The sequence below is a fragment of the Phycodurus eques genome, chromosome 2 (genome assembly GCF_024500275.1).
Source record: "Phycodurus eques isolate BA_2022a chromosome 2, UOR_Pequ_1.1, whole genome shotgun sequence".
Classification (NCBI taxonomy): Eukaryota; Metazoa; Chordata; class Actinopteri; order Syngnathiformes; family Syngnathidae; genus Phycodurus; species Phycodurus eques.
In genome coordinates, this window is record NC_084526.1 from 13,054,930 (window position 1) to 13,074,394 (window position 19,465).

A 19,465-nucleotide genomic window follows, 5' to 3' on the forward strand; every position below is an offset into this window, starting at 1 on the left:
ATTTTCATGAATATTACAAACTTAATTTTATACACACACACATATATACATATATATATATATATATATATATATATATATATATACAGACATATTGAAAATGTGTCACGTCTGTAAACAACATTGATTAGTTTTTAATACATTTTTTTAACACAGTTTTTAATACATATTCCTTCCTGTCATTTGCGATCCTAATTATGCTCTCCAAATTTTGTTTTATTTTTTCAGAATTAAAGTACATTTGTTTGCAAAACTACAGTATTACTATACTAACCAAAGCAATACAGTAACCTATGACAGTAATATCCAAATAAGTAGTTGGGACAATCAAATTTTGAAATTATGTTAATCTCACAAACTTTAATGTGGCTCTGTGTAACACCTTTGACATTGTAGCTCCATTAAGACTCAGAACGCATTCTAAGAAGTTACTCACCAGTTCAAAGTTCAAACCAGAGCACTTAAACAATCATGTAGGAAGCTTGACCGCGAACGTCTTGCGATTAAACTTGAGGTCTAATTATTTCCCCAATAATCTTCAATAATATGTTTTAATAAAAATAACCCTAAATACTTATTTGATATAGTAGAAATACTAACCCAAAAGCAGCCTACTTTCAACTGCTCCCCCTATACAGCTCCTGATTTCATGCATTTTTTTACAGAAAAAAAAATATTGAGCTCATTAGGAACAATATGCTTGCCCAACCCTCTTCCAGAAAAATTATCTGAAGACCTTTTTTCAGTCTTAGGACCTTCCATCTTAAATATTATTAACTCTTATCCTCTCCTCTGGCACTGTACCTTCAACTTTTGAGGCAGCTGTTTTTTTTACCCTTACTCAAAAGACCCAACCTCAACCCTGAGTCTTTGCAATTGTAGACGCACATGGCCTCTACCTCAGCGCTGTCTTTGATACTGTCGGTTATAACAGACTAGACTATAACACACAAGATCGCCTTAAAACATGTATCGGTACAACAGGCTTCATGGTTTAGATCTTATCTCTGTTTCTCTCCCCTCTAGAAACTTTGTTCTGTTCGACTCTGATTCTCAATAATCTTCAATTATAATACTATGAAACCACAGCAGAAACTTAAGAACTCCATTGTGACACAGTAAAACTGTTCCGTCATAAAAGGGATACAGACCTTCCATTCTGCTTGACCTAACAGCCGAACAGGACAAAAAAAAAAGATCTTACCTCTGTGTAATGCATGGCAATGTGATCAGAGTATTCTAATGTCACTTGCAGAGTACCACAGGGATCGGGACCCGGCCCTTTATTGTTCAGTATTTATATGCTGCCACTTGGTGATGTCAAAGACAAATATGACATTAGCCTACACTGTTATGTCAAAGATACCCGAATATACATGCCTTAAGAACTAACGCAAGCGATTGCTGTAATCTAGAGACGTGTTTCCTTGAGATTAAACAATGGATGTCGTGGAACCTTTTGGTTCTTAACCCTGAGAAAAATAAGATGTTGATTATTGGCCCTGCTAAATACAGGCACTTGTTACCCATAGTGACTCGGCAAACAATATCAGCATTGTATTTGAATCAACTCTCTCCTTTCATATACACATCAAGAATTTGACCGGAACTGCATGTTTTCATCTCTGCGATATCATTAAGATACGGCCCATTCTATCCGCTAGTGACGCAGAGCAAGAGCAGAGAGTTCGTGCATTTGTTACATCTCTCCTCGACTATTTATATGTGCTGCTTTCTGGTCTTCCCATGTCTTGTATTAAAAGTCATACAGCATTCTGCAGCAAGACCTTTGATAAGGATGAGAACATTTTATCATATTACCATGATACTGGCAACTTGCAATGGCTCCCGGTTTATTTGAGATGCGATTTGTAAATTTTTGTTACTTACTGATAAAATATTATATGGCTTAGCACCTTCGTATCATACTGGCTGAATGGTACTGTATGTTCCATCTTGAAACCTACGTTCGTAACATTCTGTTCTTTTGGTGACTATGAGAGCTAAAAGGAAATCTACGGGTTCGAGAGCATTTTTTTTTTCCTCTGGAATGCCCTAGAATGCATAAATTAGAGTGGCTAAATCAGTAGAAATGCTTAAATCTCGACTTAAGACTTACTTTTACACTGGGTCAAGTCCTGAGGAAGAACCACTTTCCCGAAGGTGTCTAACTGAGGTGCTTCAACTCATGAAAATTTACTTTTATGGTGTTTTAACATTGTACATCACCATACTACTGTATGTGATGTGTTTCCCACCGATAGGTAAAGAATACAAGGAGTGACACTTCTGTCAACAACTGAACTCTTAATTCATAGCTGCAATTTAACTGTAATAGAACAAAAATAGAACCTCATTATTAAGAGAAGAGATTTTAAACGAGAAATTTCAAACAGTAGTTTCTAAATGCAGTCAAGTTTGAGGTGGCAAAAAACAGGATAGGTGGCAAAAAAGACTGAGAAAGTTGAGGAATACTCATCAAACACCTGTTTGGAACATCCCACAGGTGAACAGGCTAATTGGGAACAGGTGGGTGCCATGATTATGTATAAAAGGAGTTTCCCTGAATTGCTCAGTCATTCACAAGCAAAGATGGGGGGAAGTTCACCTCTTTGTGAACAAGTGCATGAGAAAATAGTCGAACAGTTTAAGGACAATGTTCCTCAATGTACAATTGCAAGGAATGTAGGGATTTCATCATCTACGGTCCATAATATCATCAAAAGGTTCAGAGAATCAGGAGAAATCACTGCAAGTAAGCGGCAAGGCCGAAAACCAACATTGAATGCCTGTGACCTTCGATCCCTCAGGCGGCACTGCATCAAAAACCGACATCAATGTTTAAAGGATATCACCACATGGGCTCAGGAACACTTCAGAAAACCATCCATCCATTTTCTGAGCCGCTTCTCCTCACTAGGGTCGCGGGCGTGCTGGACCCAATCCCAGCTATCTTCGGGCAGGAGGCAGGGTACACCCTGAACTGGTTGCCAGCCAATCGCAGGGAACACATAAACAAACAACCATTCGCACTCACATTCACACCTACGGGCAATTCAGAGTTGTCAATTAACCTACCATGCATGTTTTTGGGATGTGGGAGGAAAACGGAGCGCCCGGAGAAAACCCACGCAGGCACGGGGAGAACATTCAAACTCCCCACAGCCGGGGCAGGGGCTTGAACCTCGGTCCTCAGAACTGTGAGGCTGACCAATGGAAAACCAATGTCAGTAAATAGAGTTCGGTGCTACATCCGTAAGTGCAACTTGAAACTCTACTATGCAAAGCAAAAGCCGTTTATCAACAACACCCAGAAACGCCGCCGGCTTCTCTGGGCCCGAGCTAAAAATGGACTGATGAAAAGTGGAAAAGTGGTCTGTGGTCCGACGGGTCCACATTTCAAATTGATTTTAGAAATTGTGGACGTCGTGTCCTGTGGGCCAAAGAGGAAAAGATGCAAATCTGTTATGGATGCAAATCTGTTATGGATGCAAAGTTCAAAAGCCAGCATCTGTAATGGTATGGGGCTGTGTTAGTGCCAATGGCATGGGTAACTTACACATTCGTGAAGGCACCATTAATGCTGAAAGGTACATACAGGTTTTGGAGAAACATATGCTGCCATCCAAGCAACATCTTTTACATGGACGCCCCTGCTTATTTCAGCAAGACAATGCCAAACCACATTCTGCACGTGTTACAACAGCGTGGCTTCGTAGTAGTCCAGATCTGTCTACCATTGAAAATGTGTGGCGCATTATGAAGCGTAAAATACGACAACGGAGACCCCGGACTGTTGAACAGCTCAAGCTGTGCATCTAGCAAGAATGGGAAAGAATTCCACCTACAAAGCTTCAACAATTAGTGTCCTCAGTTCCCAAACGTTTATTGAATGTTGTTAAAAGAAAAGGTGATGTAACACAGTGGTAAACATGACCCTGTCCCAGCTTTTTGGGAACTTATTGCAGCCATAAAATTCTAAGTTAATGATTATTTGCTAAAAACAATCAAGTTTATCAGTTTGAACATTAAATATCTTCTCTTTGTAGTGTATTAAATTAAATATAGGTTGAACATGATTTGCAAATCATTGTATTCTGTTTTTATTTATGTTTAATACAACGTCCCAACATCATTGGAATTGGGGTTATAGAAGAATGTTTTGTAAAGTAATTTTTATGATATGATAAATAGTTAATATAGGTAATATTTATTCATATCTTGCATCATTCTTCATAGCTATGCAGATATCATTTGGCACTATGTCTTACTAATGATTACAGTTTGAAATGACCAAATATGGCACTTATGGTGTAGTGGTACAGTGGTACAGACTGGTGCGGGCAGCGTGGGTTCAGTTCCCACTCAGTGACAGTGTGAATGTAAGTGCAAATGGTTGTACGTGTCTATATGTGCCCTGCGACTGACTAGCGACCAGTTCAGGGTGTAGTCCGCCTTTCGCACAAAGTCAGCTGGGATAGGCTCCAGCGCATGTGACCCTAACCAGGATAAGCGGTGTTGAAAATGGATGGATGGATGACCAAATATGGTTCTGACCAAATATGGTTCTGTAATGTAAATTTCCAAGAGCAGGCTGCTTTAGTAAATTTTACATTCGATCAAATAGTAACGTATTAATCTTAAGACCTGGTGAAGCAGCATACAGCTCATGACAAAGTTATTTCTGTACTCCCTGTTCCGAGTAACTCGAAACAACTGTATGTTTGTGGTCACAGGGCAGCTCCTGTTGAAATGGAAAACCGTTGGTGTTTCCCAGTATTTTTTCTTGTAATCTAGAAAATATTGTCACAACAGGTTCCTTGTAAGATAAAGTGAAAGAAAATAGTAAAGATTACGACCACAGCTCTAAGTGTTTGGATTCATGACACTTTCAAGCTCTCTTGTGACCTCGAAGAGGAGCGATAATGATTTCCCTGATTAGCACGCATTCGCTGAGTCTGCATAGCTTCATTCCATGAGGATGTTCCGGTGCATCGGTTGTGAGTAGGTGATCAAATATGAGAGACTGGCCATGCAAGTCGGCAGCCGCCCTTGCCACAACTGAGAAGCGAAGCAAACAGACACTTGGCAACAAGTCTCCATTACAAGAGTCCTCTACCATAGCTTCAGTAGCCCGCTGATTACAAGAAGCACGGCGGTGACAAAACAACAACGCTGATTGCCCATTTTATCACGACAAGTGCTGTGATTGCCCACCAGTGACACATGAATACCAATGCAAACAAACAAATGCACGCACAAAATGATCGCATGAGAATTTAGTCTTAACTATGTCAGGCTGGGGCTTGACTATTTTCAAGCAACCAAACAAGTATATTCACAGGAAACTCATTTCAAAATAATACCACGGACAACTGACAAAAACACACTGCAATTGACGCATCATTCAGATGAATACACACTAAAACTAACTCTCCACATTTTTTTTTTTTACTCACACTGTACATATTTTGCACACTGGGCACATTCACATATCATTCAGGGTCCTCTGGGGGGCTGGTGCGAGACATGATGATGTGGACGCCGGGCCGGGTCTTGGCAAATCTTTGCTGGTCTCCGATCCGGTGGCTCCCTTCTCTGCCCGGCCAGTCCTCCGGTTTTAATGCATCATACCCCCATCAGTGGGGGGAGGACAGTATCGGGCTGGGGAGGATGCCCGCCATGCCTTTCTATCGCACATCCTTTGGGGAGCTGGTTGGCCGTGGTGGGGGGAGAGGGAGGGGGGCGGTTTCGATTCATTATTGCCCCATGACCAACTCGCCTGACCCCCACCAATCTCCACAATTTTAATGCACGACACCCCACCACACACGGTCACAGTACAGGGACAATGGTTACCGATCGGGGACCTGGTCACCATAGTAACAGGGTGGGTGCTGGGTATAAACATTTCTCTTGGCTTGACCCCTGGGGGGTTACCATACACCCCCCCACCCCCCTCCATACACCAGTTGACTAACTTGCATGTGATATGGTGTTTATTCACTAATAAAGTCCATAGATATGGATATCCATGGTATAGGCTTGAATTTCGTGTGTTGGGACAACTAACAATAACACAGCTTGTATTCAAATGTCATCTCACAGGTTCTTACAGGTGTTTAGACTATATAAAAGCATTCCAACACACCACTCATCAGTAGCTCTGCCTTGCTCATCTCCCACATCCCGTCCAACCCAGCCCTTTTCTCTTCTCTCTCATCTTGTCCTATTAGTTAACTGTTGCATGTCTTCTGAGGATGCCCCCCCCCCCCCCCCGCCTTCCCCACCAACTGTCCACATAAAAGAACGCATTTTCAATCAACATCAGAATCATTAACACAAATAATAAAAACATTAAACAGGGGGAGTATTTCAAACTCCCCTGTTACAAAGCAAAACTGTTCCAGCACAAAAAGCATACAGAGCCACCATTCTGTATGGCAATGCAGCTGAGCAGGACAGGTTGGTGAACAAAATACACACTAATGAACAAACAGCAATGAAGGAGACTGAGGGTTTCCTGAATAATCTCCTAAACGCTGCCAAACATCAAGCGACTCGGCCGAATTCGACTGAACTGTCGCATAGTGTGCGGGGTTTGTTTTCATGAGTAGCCAATCAGTTGGCCAGTGGTTTTGCCACAATTCAAAATTTTAATCACAGTTGCATTATGTAGCAACTAACCAATCAAAATGAACATAAGCTTCCACCCACGCTAAAAATATATTTTTGGGTTTTAATCGAGCAAGTGACAGAATGGCCACCGCGCTGCTACCAAGCTATATAAATACAGTATAAAAAGTATTAAATAGCCTTTTACAACAATAATTAATATAATTATTGTTGATAACAATAATCAATCCCCGGCTCCGACTGTGTGGCGTTTGCATATTCTCCCCGTGCCTGCGTGGGTTTTCTCCGGGCTCTCCGGTTTCCTCCCACATCCCAAAAACATGCATTAATTGGAGACTCTAGATTGCCCGTCGGTGTGACTGTGAGTGCGAATGGTTGTTTGTTTGTATGTACCCTGCGATTAGCTGGCAATCAGTTCAGGGTGTGCCCCGCCTCCTGCCCGATGACAGCTGGGATAGGCTCCAGCACGCCCGCGACCCTCGTGAGGAGAAGCGGCTCAGAAAATGGATGGATGGATATACCTGTGGATGAAAAAGCAAAGCTTGTGGCCAAAATGTACAAACTGTATCTATGTTTTTATAATTTTTGTATACAAGTAAAGTCAGTTTCACACCTCCACCTTTCGCAATTGTTCTTGATCAGACAAATCGCCCTAGAATAATCTTATTAGCCCCAAGTCTTGCGATTCACTATTGAAGGCACAAGTACGCACTGAAATCAGTTGTACAATATAAACTTTCCAGGACAGCCCTAAGGAGTTTTTGGAGAATGACTGCCTGCTTTATTGTGTGTTATACGCACGCATTTATAGTGCGATGTGGCTTATATGACAGTGCTGGCGTAATAGACAACAGTCATGGTGGAATTGCACACCCTTTCCATTACTCTGATCAGTCTGCAATCAAGTGAATCTCAGGTGGCGGTGGACGAGTGGGCAACAGTAAATATGACAACACGTCTAATTAAGTCCTCAGTTTCTAAAGTTTTTTATTGTACTGACGCTGCAAGGACTAATTAAAGCCTGAAAGTATGAGCTTGTTTGATCACTTTTATTAGTCTTAGGGCAGTTTCTGTTAGTTTCCAGCGTCACGGATATTGCATTACTCTTTTAATGCACCGCATAATGAAGATGAATTATTTTGTATTTCAAAAAGTTACATACAAATGTGACTCTGTTTAGAAAAAAGAAAGAACAACAAAAACATCAAAACATCAACATACCTGGAGAGGAAAGGATAAGGCATAAAAGGGGAACAGGAGGCATCAGGGAGGGCCACAGGGAGAGTAGGTTTGTTTGTCGAGGAGGGCTCGCAGCTCTCAGCATGTTCTTTGCCGGCATCCTTCTGTAGAAAAACAGGAGCAGAGGCCAAAGCCAAGCAACAACAAAACAGCAAAAGTGTGCGATACAAGAGGAGAAAAAGACGAGAGCATCACCAGTTCAGACCCCGACACTCCACTTGTCAGTCAAAGCTTGGAGCGCGAGCCTTCGCCGAGAGCAGTGTGTCAAAGCGTGTTAATGATTTGCTGCATCACTGCTTGCTTGCAGCCAACTGACAGCAGGCCAGAGCAAGAGGGAAACATAAACACTGGACTAAAACAGCATGTCATCTACCGATATTAAACACTCAACTAAACGACTTTAATCCAATTGGAACCCACTAAAATTGGAAACAATTTATATTGTGATGCTGGTTGACTTGCAAAGTGTTTGATTGATCAATTATTCCCATTACACAGAAAGTGAATTATTCCATTCCACACAGAGCAACACAGCCAAACGTGACTAAACTGAACAACTGCGAACAAATTATAGTTGGCAACTCACACCCGCAAACCTAACAAGTGACATTTGACCACATACCAACTCGCTGCAATGGAAAAACTGCTACCCTTGTTATTCTTATTCGGTACATTGTTTTGAAGCCAAAGAACATGACACGATTGTCAAGGGAGACGCATATTGCGCTGGCCACTCTAGCTATATTACTGTATAAGAATTCAAAGAGAGGAAACAGTTGAGAAATATAGGAGAGAGAATGCATATTTGAGAGGCTCTTGGCATTCCTTGACTGCACTCGTGCATTTCAGTGACAGACACTCCACGCTTCTCTTTTTAGCCACAGGTACATACAGTATGATATTATAGATATAGTTCTTCAAATTCCAAAAACTCATTAGTTGGGGCACTCTAGGTACCACTGTGACATGTGGCTAGGGTGATTAAGGACCCAAGTGCAAAACACTGAACCAGCAAAAAAGTTGGAAGGGTTTTTAATAATCAATTTAAGTGTGACATGTCAATTCAAAGCCAGGATGCAGAGCAGTTCCTTTCACATTAAAGAGGGTCAGGCTTTGAAGATAGGGAAGTTGCCTTGGGCCAAAGTGATGCAATGTTCCGTAATCTACAGATAGCAGGTCAGGAAATGCTCTGATTTCACTGTTGTCTTAATCCACTACTCACAGGAGAAATGGGGAGCGTCACACCTTGTTGATCTTGTAGCAGAATCCCCAACACCCAGAGGGACAAGAACAGACAAATGTGATCAGGCACAACTTTCACTGGATCATGATGTAGCATCTTGCATGTATGATTGTAGGGGATTCTGACACTGATTGCATCAGTAACAAGGCAACTAATACATTCAGAACAGTGCAGCCAGGATCTCATTCAAAATGAGAAAACAAAATAATATTACCCCAGTACTCTGCACACTTCACTGGCTTCCCATCACTGCCAGACCAACATACAAGGTCAGTCTTATCACCCATCAGTGCATCTATGGAAACGCCCCATCATACCTCAAAGAACTCCTCACCCCGTAAAACCCAACAGAAAAACCTCCGTCACACACCCAGAACCAATTTGCAGACCATGGGTAATCGGGCCTTCTACGCCGCCACACCATGTCTGTGGAACTCCCTGCCCAGTCACCTCAGAACCCACTAGTCTGTGGATGCCATCAAAAAACACCTCAAGTCCTTCCTCTTTAAAGAGGCTTTGAAAATACCTTAAGCACCCCTCCTTTATTAAATTTACTGTACTTCTGTACTGACTGACGACTATGTCTGCGATTGGCTGGCAACCAGTTCAGGGTGTACCCCGCCTCCTGCCGATGATAGCTGGGATAGGCTCCAGCACGCCCGCGACCCTTGTGAGGAGAAGCGGCTCAGAAAATGGATGGATGGATGGATGGATTACTACTATGTGCTTGCTTTCATTTCATAAAAACTTTGCGTTTTTATGAAATGAAAAGGTCTGACAGATTGGCTTTCTGTCATGACAGAAATGGCAGGATGACACCACTGTACTTACATGAAATCTAGTTGTTTTTGTCAGGATTATGCTAAAATATAAACTATATATATGTTCTGTATTAAGAGCCAACCTTCAATTTGGTTAATGGTTTTCAACTTTCCATGGAACATTTGAAACCCTAACAGTCATACAATTGTAATCACTGCATTAATCACTATGTAATAGAACTGTCAGAACCATGAAATCTTGTCTTAACCTTCATATTAGTACAAATACTGTAAAAGTCACCCACTGAAATATAAACCTAAAATGAAAACTACTTGACCTCTGAAGATGCGTGACTGATATGTAATGGAGAGGGAAGAGCAAGGGGTTACCTAGTGTCAATTTATTGGACTACTCTGAGTCAGCTATTGTTTAATGCATGCCCGTCAAAAAAACAACAACACAGTGTTAATCAATTTGATGGTAACCGAACTTATATCTAATGAGATTTGGTCACATCTTGTTTGAACTCCAATTTTTGGGTGACTTTTGAGATGTATTTTTCCAATATTAATTTTGTTGAACTACAAATTGAAATACTCCAATGTACTGTCAACTGTGTTCATTTGAACTCCTTCTCTAGCTAAAAAAGCAGCACTTGCTATACTGGTCATATTATTCTAAAAATCCACAAAAGTTGTACAAATAAAGTCCTCTACCCTATGGACACCTTCCCCCAACTGCAGTTGAGTGAATTAACTAAAATGCTATTTAAACTCCCCAATGAGCACAGTTAGCTAATGGCATAAATATTTGCAGCCTCTTGCAACAGGTTGACTTTGATGCGCTGTAATCGTTGCTTAGGAAGAATTTGGCAGAGCCTGTCAGCCCAAGTGCCCCCTTTACGCTGAGAAGCTAATTAGTAAAAGAGGAGCAGCTGCGCAGGCAAATGGCTGATAACGAGGGAAGATGACGGTGCATCAACAAGGGTGATGAACAAGGGGCAGGGTCTCCGAGCTGGGCTTGATTTGAGTATGAGTGTGCTCGACAAACATGTCCACCAGAGGCAAACCAAGATGGGAAAGAGTGTGGAAGATGTAGGGGGGCTCGTTGCGCAATAACAGCCTGTAAAGTGTGGGTTTTGTAATGTTACGGTACAACCAGGGGGGTCGCCTGTTTTGACACTCACATTTCCCGTTAAAAGGGATTTATCTTTTCACCAGGAAAGGTGTGTGTGTGTGTGTGTGTGTGTGTGTGTGTGTGTGTGTGTGTGTGTGTGCGCGTGCGAGTACGAGTGCCTGTGTGCGTCTGTGTGAGACACCTTTGCTTGAACTGTAACATTTTCAAGTTGTAGAGGGAGTTGGGGGCGCTATAGATAACAATGGGAAAAGTGTGGTTTTGAACCCTTTCACTGGTATAAGTGAAGGTGTCGAGAGACCCTAGTTCTACCGTAACATTTTGCCAACCACTCAAAAAACAGTTTTGCTTAGTTTTTACAGCCCTTTGATTCGTCAAAACAGAATTTTTTTTTTTCACTGCCCTCATTCTCTTCTTTACTAAGAAGTACTTCCATTGCTGTTCGTTAGCATCTCAAAATCACAGTTACGTGTTCAATGAGGCCTGGGTTTTGCAGTTTTGGCAATCCAAAACTTAATTATTGAAAAACTCAAAACAACTCAAGGTTGTTTTATGCATGGCCAACAAATGTATGAATCGCAAATCTGTAGGGAGTAGAAATACACCTTGAAAGATCGGGGGAGGATAACCAACTGTATTTTATCAAGCCAGTGGCCTGCAGGGATGTTAGTTGGACCCTAGAGAAGTAAAAGACAGACTGTGACTCAAATCCATCATGTAAGACATTTGAGCAAACATGTAAGACGCACACGCTTGAATAATGCAACCTGTCTCATCTCTATTGACGGCGCATATTCATGTGCATGATCAAGTCTGCACGTGGAAGTCTTGTAATGTCTGAAATCCCAGTTCCCGCAGACATTCGCATTACATCTCCCACAATGTGCCCCAACCTAGATTGCGCTAATGGCTTATTCATGCAAAGGGGACCCCGGCTCGATTCCTGACACATTCCGACTGTGCATTTAGCTTTTTGCCCCATTACAGGCGATATTAATCTGAGGTTGTAGGGCTCATTTCCAAAGAGCTGCTCAGTAATGAGAGATCAGAGGCAAGGTTTTATCATAGGCAATAAAACATGAGGACTGTGTGTGTCTGTTAATAAGACCTCCAGAGGATTGGAAAGGGGGAAAGCCATGGGATTTGAGCATCAAATAAAATGTCTGCCTGAACACAAATAGAGAGGTGTGACAAAAGAGAATGGACAAAACGAAAGGTCGCATCGAAGGTGAAAATACGAAATATGTCATGAGCTGGCCTGCAGTACTGTTGTTGGAACCTGGGTGGCACTTTGTGCCCTCTCGCCCATGTTTCTCCCCTCCCCTCTCTCTTTCCAGCACCTTCCTCAGCCCCGCACCTGTTACCAATCAGCCCTCGTCACCACCTGCATGTAAGCCTGCCGGATCCCGGAAATCCTCGCCAATGTATTGCAGATTCTCCAGGCCCCTGTGCACGGGGGAAACACTGAGGATGAGTTGAGCATCCTCAGTGTTTCCTCAGTGTTTCCCCCGTGCTCCTGGTCTACGTAATTCCTGCCACCCCGCCGCCAAGCCAGCCGCCCGTCCTCGCCACTGCCTGCCGCACGTCCCTTCCTCCACTGTCCGCGAACGCACCTCAAGGACCACTTCCATTCCTTTCTCTAATAAACTGTTCATCACAACCTATCCACCTCCGCCTCCTCTTGGGTCCAGCTCCTCTCATTCATGACAGAATACTTTGGCCATCATGGACCCAGCAACCCTGGAGGCGCTTAAGAGCGCACTCACCCTCCAAGGCGCCCACATAGGACGTCAGGACAAGATGTTGCAAGAAATCACAGAAACTCTACACCCCCTTTAGCAACAGGTCTCCCTCCTTTCTTCAAAGATGGAATCTTCTCAACTCACAGTAAGTACCCATTCTGAGCCCGCAGCCTCCGAGCCACCCCGCTGCCCTTACAAAAAACCTCATGTGCGACCACCCGAACCCTACTCCGGGGACTTAGGCGCTTGTAGCCTATTTCTTCTCAACTGCACCCTAGTTTTCAACATTCAACCTTACAGTTATCCCACCGAACAATCCAAGGTAGCATATTTCAAAGCAGCTAAATGGTCCACTTCCTTATAGCACAACTCCTCCCCGGTACTCCAGTCATTTGATTCCTTTTCCTCTGAATGCCGTAAAGTATTCCATCACCCTGTTCAGGGCAGAGAAGCCACCTGTCGCCTCCTCATCCTCACTCAGGGCGCTAAGTACGTAGCAGAGTACTCGATTGAGTTCTATATACTTGCAGGTGAATGCGGGTGGGATGACGCTGCGCTTAGGGGGATTTTTTTCGAATGGCCTTTCAGAACAACTCAAGGATGAGTTCGCGGTCTGGAACAAGCCCTCCTCTCTCAAGGATCTCATTGCCCTTTCCATCCGTCTGGATAATAGACTGCGAGAGAGAGCACGAGAGAGGGGATTCCGCTCGTGTTAAGTCCCTTCCACTCCGAGCACCACGGCGTCAGCTTCTCACCCGCCTCCTGCACCGTCTACTGCATCACTCCCCGTTGCACCAGATGAGCCCATACAAATTGAAAAAGAGGTTTAGATCCCCAGGAGCGTCAGTGTCATCCAGCAGCTTTGCATTTATTGCGGTCAATCAGTTCATTTAATTTCCTGTCACCCCCCTACAACCAAAAGACCAGGCACACCGCGATGTGAGAGCGTCGTAGTGAGCCAAACCTTATCGATTTTGGTGCCGATGACAACTTTATTCAAGAATGTATAGTTCACCAGCTCCAAATCCCTCTCCAACCACTTCCGTCCCCGAAAAAAGTCCCAGCTCTGGATGGCCAAGTCATTTCCCCTGTCACCCACCAAACTGTGCCTATCACGCTACTTATTTCCAGTAATCACCGCGAGAACATCTCACTCTTCGACATTCCTTCCACTGAAACCCCCTTAGTTCTTGGAATTCCCTGGCTCAAACAACACAACCCTGCCATATACTGGACACATTTATCTATCACTGGATGGAGCCCTCATTGCTATGCCACCTTCACGGATTCCCGAAGAGTATCATGACCTCTCCCCAGTATTTAGTAAGGACTTGGCAATCTTTTTAGTTTAGTAAGGACTTGGCAATCTATCTACCCCAACACCGCCCGTACGACGGTGCCATTGACCTCTTGCCGGGAGCTCCACTTCCCACCAGCCAACGCCCTTGGAGGAATGGAGACACTGACTGGAGGGGACTGAACTGCCATTTACCATTTAGACTGACCACAAGAACCTCGCTTACCTCCATTCCGCTAAATGTCTCAACCCCTGACAAGCTCGCTGGGCACTATTATTGAGCAGGTTCAACTTCAGTCTCTCCTTCCGTCCCAGTTCCCGTAACACCAAGCCAGATGCCCTGTCCCAAATTTACTCACCCCCCTCCAGCTTACCAGAACCAGAACCCATTCTCCCTTCCTCATATTTCATTGGAGCAGCCACTTGGAAAATCGAGCAGGTGGTCAAGGAGGCTCCAAAAACCCAACCAGATCCCAAGACCGGGCCTCTGAACCGCCTATTTGTACTGGATTCTGCATGTTTTGACATCCTACAGTGGGCCCACAACACTAAACTTACTTGTCACCCTGGCATCACTCATACTACCCACTTCATCCAGCAACACTTCTGGTGGCCCAGCCTCATCATAGACACCCGAGAATTCGTCCAAGCCTGCTCCATCTGCGCCCGAGGGAAGTCGTCACACCTGCCCCCAGCTGGTCTGCTGCGCCCCTTGCCTATTCCAAGCCGCCCTTGGTCTCACATCGCTGTGGACTTCATTACCGGCCTACCCCTCTCACAAGGTAACTCAGTCATTCTCACTATCATCGATCGCTTTTCCAGATGTGTCCATTATGTGCCCCTACCCAAACTCCCGTCCGCCCTTTTCATCACAAGTCTGGAAGGAATTCTGCAAGGTGGTAGGCGCAGCAGCCATCTTATCCTTGGGATAGCACCCTCAAACCAACGGCCAGACAGAGCGGGTTAACCAGTCTCTTGAATCAGCTCTCTGCTGTGTTGCCGCGCGCAACCCCACCTCATGGAGTTCGTTCCTCCCGTGGATCGAGTACACTCACAATTCCCTCACTAGCTCCGCTACCGGTATGTCCCCATTCATGGCTTGCTACGGTTACCAACCACCATTATTCAAAGAACAGGAGCAGGCAGCAGCAGTTCCCGCTGTTAAAGATCACTTCCAGAGAGTCCAGGCTGTGAGGAAGGACATCCGGGCGGCGTTGACCCGGTCCGCCACCCCCAATATACAGCTCGCAGACCTTCATCACTCCCCGGCGCCCGAATATAAGGTGGGTCAGTCCGTCTGGCTTTTTTCCCACGACCTCCCACTTCAAACTGAGTCCCGTGAACTCACTCTGCGCTTCAGTGGTCCTTTTCCAAAATTATCAATCCCACTTCCATCCAATTAAAACTTCTGCAGTCCTTAAAAATGTATCCCACATTCCACGTATCATTGCTTTAAGCCTGTCTCCACTTGCGCCCTGTTTTAAATATAGACTAATATATTTGATCTGTTTGCTTGTATTTAATTCAACATCAGCAGCAGCAATCATCATCATTCATCATCAATATGTTTTTTTAAATATACATCAGGTGGGACATAAACACATAATTCCCAAAGCAGCGCCATTAAAGTAGTCACTGGAATCCATCTTTTTCATTGCTCCAGGGAGGTCAGAAATGGAAAAAAAGAACTGGAGTGTGGAGCAGCTGCACTTGATGGGAGCGGAGCCATCCCAATTTATTTAGATTAGCATTGCTTTATGCACCCCTTAGATTGTGTTCCCATGGGCAAGGCACACATTCCTACAAGAAAAAACTGAAAAATGAAAGCCTTGTGGACATTTGTGTTCTCCTGAAGGTTAATGCCAATAATTTTGTACGGAGTTAATTCACTTCCTAAATGAGCTTCACACACTCCAGCGTAGCTTTTACATAGCGAAGGAGGAATCTCCATGGAAACCAGATGACAGGATCCAGCAACAGCATCAATTAACGCTCCTCTCAATTACTGTATGTTTAGTTGTTTGTTTTAAAACAGAGGCAATTGGTGGGGTCTTTAATTAAACATCCTTAAAATTCTTACAGAGTAGCTTTATCTGACACAAAGTTTATATATTATTGATTCAGTGTAAACCGGCTGGAAGAGGTGCGTCAAGCTCATTACCAGGGATTTCGATCAAATGCCAGATTGTGGAAATAACACATAACACAGCGTGTTGTTGTAAACTAATTGTTAAAGGTCAAAACTCTATTTTTTAAATAATTGAAACAATCCAAATGCAGATGATGATCCTGGTCATGTTATGTGGTCATTTGTTGCTTGGCAAAGTTCATCGGGCTCAATCATATCCACCCCAGTGATCAATGAAAAAAAAATTTACAATAATTATTTACTAAATGCATATTGGGGAAGGAAGTGACAGAATCACTATTCTATATTAAGTATAAACAAAATATTGGAAAGAACAAAATTAAGAACAACACTGTATTAAAGGATAAAAATAATGTTTAAAAATAGAAGAAAGACAGAAGCCAGCATAACACTGCATTACGTAGAAAATGATGATTGGGAAGAAAAAATATATTGTGAATAACAAAAACAGCACTAATTTTTTATTAACTATACAATTAATATGGATATTATCTCTATGAAATATAAAATAAACATTGTAAACAAAGAACATTGTTTTAATATTGCAAAGAAAAACACTACTAATCTTGAGTAAATGTTTTCAAAAAATAGTGACGAAAGAATAAAACAATATGTAGCAAATGTTTAAAAATATTGTGAATAATAAAAAATAATCTACTTTAAATCTGACATAAAAACCAACTCTGTATTAAATATGAAATACATTTTGTGAAGAAAATCAGCACTACTCTGTATTAGATATTAAATGAAAATTATTAAGAATGAAAAGCAGCACCGTTCTATTAAAAAGAAGTAAAAATGTGAAAGAAAGAAAAACAGCATTACTCTGTCTTAATTATGAAACAAATACTGTGAATAATGAAAAAAGCCCTAATTGTTATTACATAAAAACACATTAGAAAGAAAATACTGTAATCTATATTACATTAACATAAATATTGAAAAAGCAAGAAACTCATTACTCCTGTGTATAATGTATAAAATAAAGGGGGTAGAGCCCCACTCTTTATTAGAAATAAACAAATACTGGAAACAGATAAATACAGTAGCAATCTGTAAGGCATATAAAATAAATATAAATAAATAAATAAAAACACAATCAATAAATGGCTTTGAAAAACATTTACAATCGCTCAACTTTTCCTTGGCGCTGCTACAAACTATTCACGGGGGGTGGATGTCATGATTAAATGAGTGCGTCTGCAGTGGTGTGAAGATGAGTGTGTTATATCACCTCCAGATAGGTTGGGGGTTTGATCTGGGTTTGTACTTAGCAGCCCACTAGGAGCTGACTGCGAGGAGCTTGAGTGATCTCCCCATGCCTGCTTTAGTTTTGGGCGGCAGCGTGGAAGGATCAAATACCGAGACTTTGCATTACCAAAACGTTACATTTTCCACCACAACTCAAGACTGAATCACATGTTGCTTCACATATTGTTTGTTTACAAGGCAACTTGTATCCCTGGTTGAGATTTTGTTTTAGATATTGAAAATATTCCTGCGATTGGCTGGCGACCAGTTCAGGGTGTAGCCCGCCTCTCGCCCACAGTCAGCTGGGATAGGCCCCAGCACGTTCGTGACCCCCGTGAGGATAAGCGGGATGGAAAATGGATGGATTTATAATATTTTAAGAATTAAAGTGTGAATACACACACACACACACACACATCATGAACTCTGCCCAGCAACACAAACCGGTTACGAGCCCAGCAAGAAGAATTCAAACAATCCTACTAAGGATGTCCCCGTTTCTGCAAGAACCTATAATTGTATTTCAGGTGTGAAGTTACAGTATATGATGAATATTCCTGTGAACTCTTTCCGGCAATACAAACGTGTTAGCTGACCAGGAGGAAGAATCTGAGCAATTCTGTTATCTGTGATCCTGTTCCTGCTAGATAGCTATAATTGTACAGTATTGGAAGTGTGAAGTTATGTAATGAATATATCCCTGTGAACTCTGACCATCAACACAGACATGTTATGTGACGAGAGAGAAGAATTCAGGCAATTTTGTTGTTCTATGTTCCTGTTCCTGCCATATTCGGTAGCTACAATTGTATTTCAGGTGTAAAGTTACATAAACGAACAACTCTGCCAGGCAAAGAAAACATGTTACCTGACTTCGGAGAAGAGCAATTCTCCTGAATGGACAGACATCACATTGCATCTGCTGCCATTAGTGTGCAAGTGAATGGACTCCAGGGGTTGATTGTATGAGGCAGGTATGAGGTGATTTGGGTAAAAAGAAGAAGCTATGAATCAATCAAGTTAGTCATGATTTATTTTCTGAGTATACTCTGTTGAACAGACCTGACTCATAAGTGGTCTGACGTTCAATGGTCTGTGTCCTTAATGAGGCAGGATTTATGGCGTGCCTCCTCACAGTCAGCCAGGGGACGGACCCCCTCCAAAAAAATAAAGCAGTAAACACAATTAAGGGGCCACGTATCAGCACACCATTATTTCATCCCTCCAATTAAAAATCAGCACCAACCTCCTCCATCGTACCAGTTTATGCAGGGCCGGCTCAACAGATAGGCAGCTGCTAAGGGCGTCGTGGTCTCAAGGGGATGTCAAAAAAACAGGTGAAAATTCACCTTCACTATACAGTAATTACAGTGGAACCTCTGGTTACGAATTAACTTTGTTCTCTGACACCATTCTCGAACCGAAACATTCGCAACCAGAGGTAATCTTTCCGTTTGAAATTAATACAAATGCAATTAATCTGTTCCAGCCGCAGAACGATGATATATTTACCTTATTTTGATCATTGTGTGGTTAAAAATACATACTGTACAATGCTGAAATAGGGGGAAACAATTTATGACGATGAAATAATAGTGGTTTCGCCGAGCAAATCACTGTGCAGTGTTTTAGCCTTTTTAGGTACAGTAATGTTGATGTTTACTGTGGTTACTGCTAGCCCTAAATGGCAACCATCTCCCACAATGCTGTGCAACATTTACATTGCATTGTGGGATGTGGTGGCCACTTTATGCAAAAAACAAAGATACCCGAAGTAGAGCAGCACTCACTTGGCTTCACCTGCGCTCAATTAACTCCTGAGTGCCCTGGGTTATGTTGCTGTATATTTCAAATTTTATGATGGTAGCTGCACTTAAATAATATATGAAAATAAAACAATTCCATAATTGAGAAATACAGTTGAAAGAATCTAACTTGAAGGGAAATATTTCATATTAAAGGGTAATAAGACCATGTAAATACATAAATTGGTTAATTTTGACCTAAAAAGT